Source organism: Nicotiana tomentosiformis, chromosome 6 (genome assembly GCF_000390325.3).
Source record: "Nicotiana tomentosiformis chromosome 6, ASM39032v3, whole genome shotgun sequence".
NCBI lineage: Eukaryota > Viridiplantae > Streptophyta > Magnoliopsida > Solanales > Solanaceae > Nicotiana > Nicotiana tomentosiformis.
This window is the reverse complement of record NC_090817.1, coordinates 62,447,768-62,456,071: the sequence shown is the minus strand read 5'-3', so window position 1 is coordinate 62,456,071 and position 8,304 is coordinate 62,447,768. Positions and strand designations below refer to the sequence as shown.

The window sequence follows — 8,304 nt, the reverse complement described above, 5'->3', positions numbered from 1 at the left end:
ACTTACGAGTGCATTGCTCAACCCAAGCCCAGTTCGGCACCACGAAATATTATTTTTCCTTTGCGAAATCTTACGGGGCCGTACAATGTGTACAATAAAGGAAATTATCTTATAAATAGTAAGAATAGCCCTATCATGCCTCAACCATATAAGCACATAGCCTAGACATGATTTCTAACTTTAATTTGAATTCAAATAATCATACTGGTATAGAAGTACGTGTCATGACCCAAATCGATGGGCCGCGATGGACACCCGGTAACTTACTCAATCGAGTACCAACGTAACGTATCTTTCTTATTACATCATCATATACACATGACATACAGGCCTAATAGGCCAACATGATCATTCATAAATTCAAAACATAGGCCGACAAGGCCGTACAATCTTTCACGTACACGATATTTGTCTACAAGCCTCTAAGAGTACATAAATATCATAAAGATCAGAACATGGCCCCACCATACTAATCAGTACATGTCTTAATCATACTGACCACGTAAGAAACTTCGGAGCAAATGGAGCGCACCAACACCTTTCGCTGAGCTGATAGCCTACTTGGAGGACTCTCGACCTGTCTATCAGGACCTGCGGCCATGAAATGCAGCTTCGCCAGAAAAAAGGGACGTCAGTACAAATAATGTACCGAGTATGTACGACAGATAAATAAGTACATAACAGATATGGAAGAAATATAGAGTAAATGACTCAACCTGTAAGTCTGGATAACTCTATAAATCATGAAATAATTATAGTGTCATGCATATGCGTATGAATGTCATGTCGTGCATAGGTACATGTTTCATAACATCATCAGGCCTCTAAGGGCATCCCATCATATCATCTCGGCCACTATGGGCAAAATCATCAACGTATACCAGCTGATCAGGTAGTGGTGCATATATAACGCCGTAACCTTTTTTCCATATTCCATATACATATAATATACATATATACGCATATATAATGCCATATGGTCATGGGTCAATGTACATGTATAAATAAATGTAATGCATGAGAAAGTACGTCAATAAAATCTTTCGGAGTGTCATAAGACCATTATGCCTTTGATTAATATCATGAAAGAACCTTTACCAATTTACGTATTTTTGAGACCCATGAATAGACGATAGAATAATAAGACATATGGGAATTCAAGAACATATACATCTCTAATACTTCTATGAATGGATTCATGTATGAAAATTTTGCATTTTCTCATTTCGTTTGTGTCGTATGAATCATGACAAAAGAAATAAAGGATAGCCTTAACATACCTTTAACGTCAACTTTCTACTTGTATCCATGAACAATCCCTTCCATCTTGTATGCCAAAACTAGTCTTCTTCCACCTTACTTTATTAAGGTGAAATTTCCAAATTTCTATCATCCGGAGGAAACCGTTGTGGGTATAATATCTATGGCCATTTGCGTGGTCTATCTGCATGACGGCTTTAACACAATAACATCCCTTAATCTCTAGAAGTTGATAATCTTTACAGGCTTAACAAATATTAGGCTTCAAGTGCCACAGGATTCCAGCACTGATACAGATCAGACACCACTCAAGAGGCACGCATATAGAGCTCTTATACTCTTAATTAGACCACACCTACCATTGTCAAATAAGAACAAGCAGTGCTTTATTTTATCAAAAGAAGAAGTAGTATTGTATTTTGGGTTTAATGAGTATTTTCCCCTTTTGGTATATTATATATGTGTTTTCATGTGTTAAAGTGATTATAGGTACGCAAATCACGTTATGAAGGCTAAAGAGGGGGAGTGAATCACTTTAATGGACACCTTCCTGCCACTTAATGTATATGAGTCACGTAATGTGTATATGAATCACTTAATGCATTTGTATGTGGCTGCCACGTTGGTTAATTTAATTCTTATCCAAAGACCTTAGTCTTTATCCAAAAACAAACACTAATTATTAATTAATTAGGTAATATCTCATTACCCAATAATTAACCAATTACCCACATAATTAAGAATTATTCTAATTTACTTAAAATACTACTCACTTTTAACACACATTATACATCTTACTAGCATGGTCATGTAGTACCTTATATGATACTAGTCCATAAATACCGGGTATTATAGCTTGGTCCGTATTTTATCCCAAATTGCCAAGCTTCGACGAAACTCATTTTCTTCGATTTTCTTACCCTCTCACCTTCTCGAATTTACTTATCCCTTGTTTGAAATAACATAATGCTTATAACCTCAAAATAATCTCATTCCCGAACTTACGTTGATTAACTTACGATAAAATTTTAACGTACGAAAATGCGGGACATAACATCTCATTTCAGATCTTATATCAATTTACTTATGGCATACTTGTACTTCCACGTATGAAAACATGGGGTGAAAAATTATTTCCCCCTTTGGAACATTCGTCCTCGAATATTGACGGATGCACTTATCATTCTCATAACCCATAGCTCTTGTGAATAGTTTAGTACTCCTCTTGCCATCTAGGCGACTGTTCTGTGAATGAATCCCAAAGTCTAGGGCATTCCCCCCTTTAAGCCTCTTTCTCACACCATGACTTGTGGTCGGAATTCTTCCAATCTCGCAACTGTTACTACCTTCTATCATGCAACCTTTATGACTCTAACTTTGTATGTGCGCCTATGCGACTCTTCTCTTCTCTTTCCTCCAGCTTTTAGCCAATCTCTAGGCCTTACTTTTTAAATATATACAGAGCTTAATTAGATGTCTCTCTGGGCATCTATAGGTATACTGAAGTTCTTCGCTTGGTACTTTGAAGAACTTGCGAATATTGCTATATCCTATTTTATAGACCTAGTTATCCATTCGTATGACTTTACTGCATTTACGTAAGTCATACTATACCATAACTCTTACTTCGATTTATCGTTACTGAGGTCTGCAACTACCTCCAGGTTACTCTCGTTGCTTATCCTTAAGACTAATGGCCTAATCTCATCTCATATTTTGTAACTTTTATCCATCCATTATTGATTCATCTCAATATTGATCTATAATCTATCACTGATAACTTGAAACTTCTTGCGTAATCACTAGGGCTGACGTCTCATCGGATAACCTCTGAAATGATTAGACCGATCCACCGAGGGGCGATACCATGATTCCATAATCGTATTCTATAGCATCCCAATATGATTTATCTTACATGAGTATTTTAATCCCATAACATTCATGAAATCCTCTTCGATTCAGTACTCAATCTAAGGCCAAACATCATCCTTTATCTATCGCAATCACACCTTTATTTCATTACCAGGGCAACATTCATTTTTTGCTAAATGCTACTAGTCTTAGACTCCTTTGAGTTTATTTAGGCTATACTGAGCTTTGTATAACTTAGAGAAACCCTCAGCTCTTCTTGTTTTTATGGGCTTAATCCTGAGGACTTATCCATGATATAATCCTTTAACAATTCGATCTATGACATGGGCTCAATTATTTCTTTAACTTATACCAGAGTCTTCTATGAATGTATGATTGTCAACATATATGCTGCATGGATAATACTCCGAAATCTTAAGTGCGCTCATAACGTAGCTAACTCTGGATCATTGATCGAATGATTCTTTTTGTTCCATCTCAGCTTTCTTCAAACGTAAGCAATTACTTTTTCTGGTCTTTCTGCCCCCTTTTTACGTGCATACTTAGCTTATCTTGGTGCCCATGCATATTGGAATTCCATACAACTCATATGATCTTGAATATCACTTCTGATTTTACTCCCCGCTCATTAGCCACAGTAGGTGCCATTTTCTTATGGAGTGCATACAATGTTGTTGTAAGACTGTTGTTATAAGACCAATTCCTCCTTAGGTCACCCAGCTTAGGTTGAAGCCTTCTTCCTTATTTCCTCAGCTAGTCTTTCATTGTACTACTTAGGGAGAACCCTTGACTCTTGTAAAGCTGTGAGCTTATTACGGACCTTTTGATGTCCTTCCTTGCCTATAATTATCCGTAGTTGCTTACCTCCATGTCCTTGTGCTTGTAGGGTTGCTTCTGAACTGATATTTTGACTGTCTTCCCAGTGGCTTCTCTTTTATTTCAGTAACACTCATATGGTACCTTTAACTACCCCAACTCCTATCTGAATATTTCTCAAGGATCACGATGTCATATCTGCGAGACTGAATTCACCATATTGGGTTTTACTATGTTTATCTTGCACGATCTATTAATTTGTCTGTATCCTCTTGTCTAGCCATAACTAGGCTCTTTCTGAATCAACTGCTAACTATTCATTAGCCCATTCTCATATCAATATTCTGCGTAATCTTTTTTGGGTTATTTCTTTTGTCTTAACTTACGTCTCGCACTGGCTCCTTATATATTAATAACATCTCAGACAGGAATCCTTACTTCCTCTCCTTGACGTCGTGTTTGCATAATGTCTTGTAATCGTTGCATGTCTGTAGGATTTGAATGAGTGCAATCTCATCCCTTTCTCATTTTTATCGCATTCTCCCTTTACCATTCCGTAGTTACTAAAACCACTTAATTTTGACTTTATGCCACATCACTCCATATTCTCCCCTTTATGGGAGTACTAATATTTAGCACTACAACGATCTACCTATAGATATTTTACCTCTTCATCATTGGCGTCTTTTCGTATTATTGATGACCCTTACTCGCCTTGCGGTAATCCTTCTGTACCAAGGATAACGAAATTCCTTACTCGCGAGAGTGAAACTTAGTGTAACTGGCGCACATAGTCCCTTAAGCTTAACTTTGCTCACATTGCTTGTGTTAGGGAAGCGTCTTCCTGAATGACCATTCTCTGAATTTCTTATGAATCTTCTTCTGTTGTCTATTCTATTATCGCCGGAACGAAATCTGAAACTCTCATGATGCCGAGTATTATCCAATCACTCAGTCCTTAATTCACGTTTAGTTTATCTTGTTCACCAGCCCATATTTATTTCTATTACTCTGAGGTCTAACTTTTCCTTCCGGTAGTTGCGTTGGAGTCACGAACTTATTTCTCGAAGTAAGGATATTACTTTATGGCCTATACTCTTTTGTTGTCTCAAAGCCTGTCACCTCTCGTCTTTTCCTTCCCTTGACTATAGACTCTGTAATACTGTCATCTTTTTGACCTACCGTTGTCATCCATGTATCACATCTTACTCTTAATGCTTCATTAGCTCTCTTCTTATTTCCTGCTAATATTTTTGTCTATCACTTTATTCTGAAAACTTCAACAAGATATTCTTTTGCTTTTAGCTCCCCTTTGCTCCATCCACTGGCTCTTCGGGTTGCCTAGCATTATCTCTCTACTAGGGACGGGAGTCATACTAAGATAATATTTATCCTTTTCAGGCTTCTAGTGCCTATCTTTGTAGCACTCATATCTAGCTGTACTATTTTAGAGTGCACCATCTAGGTGTCTCACAAGGAGATCCATTACCACGTTTGCACTATCCTTCGAAAATATCAACTAATTCTACCAATCCATCCCCTATTTTGGGTTACTCTAATCCTAGCCGGATCCTGATAACCCGTCCTTCTCTTAAACTATGTCTGTTAGCTCCCGTAGGGCATAACTGAGATCGGTGTGGCCGATTGTGCGTATATCTGTCACTGTTGAAGGTAACTCAAAATGCTTATGTCTCCCTTCCTGAATGGTAAATAATGATAATCTTTATTAACTGGGTACCTCGCACCCTTCTTCACCTTGCTTCTTTTACTTGCTGAAACTTGTGTCTACCTTCCGATTTAGTTATTCCTTTTTACCGTAAGAGTGGATAAGTATTCTTGCCTTAAAACTCCTTGTCAAGAACCTTACACCTTTTAGTACACGTATGGTCTGCTGAAGATCTCACATTTACTCATCATAAGCATAATGCAAAATCGAGTTCCTCTGACTCAATACTTCCACAGCTATATCTCCTACCGACCATCTTTCTGAATGTAGGCATCGTAGTATTACGAATAAGATAGAGTTTAGAAAATTGAGTACTTACAACTGAGCTCTACCACACGATCTAGAGTAAGAAGTAAGAGTGACAGTCTTAAATACCCTGTAGCCTCCTACTTATAAGTGTGGTGCATGACACACCCATAAACAAGACTCTACTAGACACGACTTGTAGACTCCCTAGGACAGAACTGCTCTGATACCACCTTTTGTTACGACCCAAACCGATGGGCTGCGACGGGCAACCGGTACCTTACTTTACCGAATACCAACGTAACGTATCTTTCTTATTACATCATCATATACACGTGACATACGGGCCTAATAGGCCAACATGATTATTCATAAACTCAAAACATAGGCCGACAAAGCCGTACAATATTTCACGTACACGATATTTATCTACAAGCCTCTAAGAGTACATAAATGTCATAAAGATCGGGACAGGGCCCCACCATATTAATCAGTACATGTCCTACTCATACTGACCACATAAGAAACTACGGATCAAATGGAGCAAACCAACACCTTCCCTGAGCTGATAGCCTACTTGGAGGACTCTCGACCTGTCTATCAGGACCTGCGGGCATGAAACGCAGCATCCCTAGGCAAAAGGGACGTCAGTACGAATAATGTACCAAGTATGTAAGGCACATAAATAAGTACATAACAGACATGGAAGAAATAAAGAGTAAATGACTCAACCTGTAAGTCTGGATAAATCTGTAAATCATGAAATAATTATAGTGTCATGCATATTTGTATGAATGTCATGTCGTGCATAGGTACATGTTTCATAACATCATCAGGCCTCTGAGGGAATCCCATCATATCATCTCGGCCACCGTGGGCAAAATTATCAACGTATACCAGCTGATCAGGTGGTGGTGCGTATATAACGCCGTAACCTTTTTTCCATATCCCACATACATATAATATACATATATACGCGTATATAACGCCATCTGGTCATGGGTCAATGTACATGTATAAATGAATGTAATGCATGAGAAAGTACGTCAATAAAATCTTTCGGAGTGTCATAAGACCATTATGCCTTTGATTAATATCATGAAAGAAACTTTACTAACTTACATATTTTTGAGACCCATGAACAGACAATAAAATAATAAGATATATGGGAATTCAACAACATAGTCATCTCTAATACTTCTATGAATAGATTCATGTATGAAAATTTTGTATTTTCTCATTTCGTTTGTGTTATATGGATCATGCCAAAAGAAATAATGGATAGCCCTAACATATCTTTAACGTTAACTTTTTACTTGTATCCATGAACAATCCCCTCCATCTTGTATGCCAAAACTAGTCTTCTTTCACCTTACTTTATTACGATGAAATCTCCAAATTTCTATCATCCAGAGGAAACCGTTGTGGGTATAACATCTATGGTCATTTGCGTGATCTAACTGCATGGCGGCTTTAACATAATAACATCCCATAATCTCTAGAAGTTGATAATCATTACAGGCTTAACAAATATTAGGCTTCAAGTGCCATAGGATTCCAGCACTGATACAGATCAGACACCACTCAAGAGGCACGCATATAGAGCTCTTATACTCTTAATTAGACCACACCTACCATTTTCAAATAAGAACAAGTAGTGCTGTATTTTATCAAAAGAAGAAGTAGTATTGTATTTTGGGTTTAATGAGTATTTTTCCCTTTTGGTATATTATATATGTGTTTTCATGTGTTAAAGTGATTATAGGTATGCAAATCACGTTATGAAGACTAAAGAGGGGGAGTGAATCACTTTAATGGACACCTTCCTGCCACTTAATGTATATGAGTCACGTAATGTGTATATGAATCACTTAATGCATTTGTATGTGGCTTCCACGTTGGTTAATTTAATTCTTATCTAAAGACCTTAGTATTTATCCAAAGACAAACACTAATTATTAATTAACTAGGTAATGTCCCATTACCCAATAATTAACTAATTATCCATATAATTAAGAATTATCCTAATTTACTTAAAATACTACTCACTTTTAACACACATTATACATCTTACTATCATGGTCATGTAGTACCTTGTATGGCACTAGTCCATAAATATCGGGTATTATAGCTCGGTCCGTATTTTATCCCAAATTGTCAAGTTTCGACGAAACTCATTTTCTTTGATTTGCTTACCCTCTCACCTTCACGAATTTAGTTATCCCTTATTTGAAATAGCATAATGCTTATAACCTCAAAATAATCTCATTCCCAAGCTTACGTTGATTAACTTACGACAAAATTTCAACGTACGAAAATATGGAAGTAACATCTCATTTCCGATCTTATATCAATTTACTTATGGCGTACTTGTACTTCCATGT

General features: G+C 37.1%; 1 long non-coding RNA gene across 1 annotated transcript; it reads right to left on the bottom strand.

The window, feature by feature from the left end:
* Positions 1-276: 276 nt before the first annotated feature.
* Positions 277-1,563, bottom strand: LOC138893323 (uncharacterized). Its single transcript, XR_011408593.1, has 2 exons — positions 1,281-1,563; positions 277-610 (listed from the first exon to the last, which is right to left on the bottom strand). It is a non-coding gene; the product is annotated as an uncharacterized lncRNA (long non-coding RNA).
* Between the last annotated feature and the right edge of the window lie 6,741 nt (positions 1,564-8,304).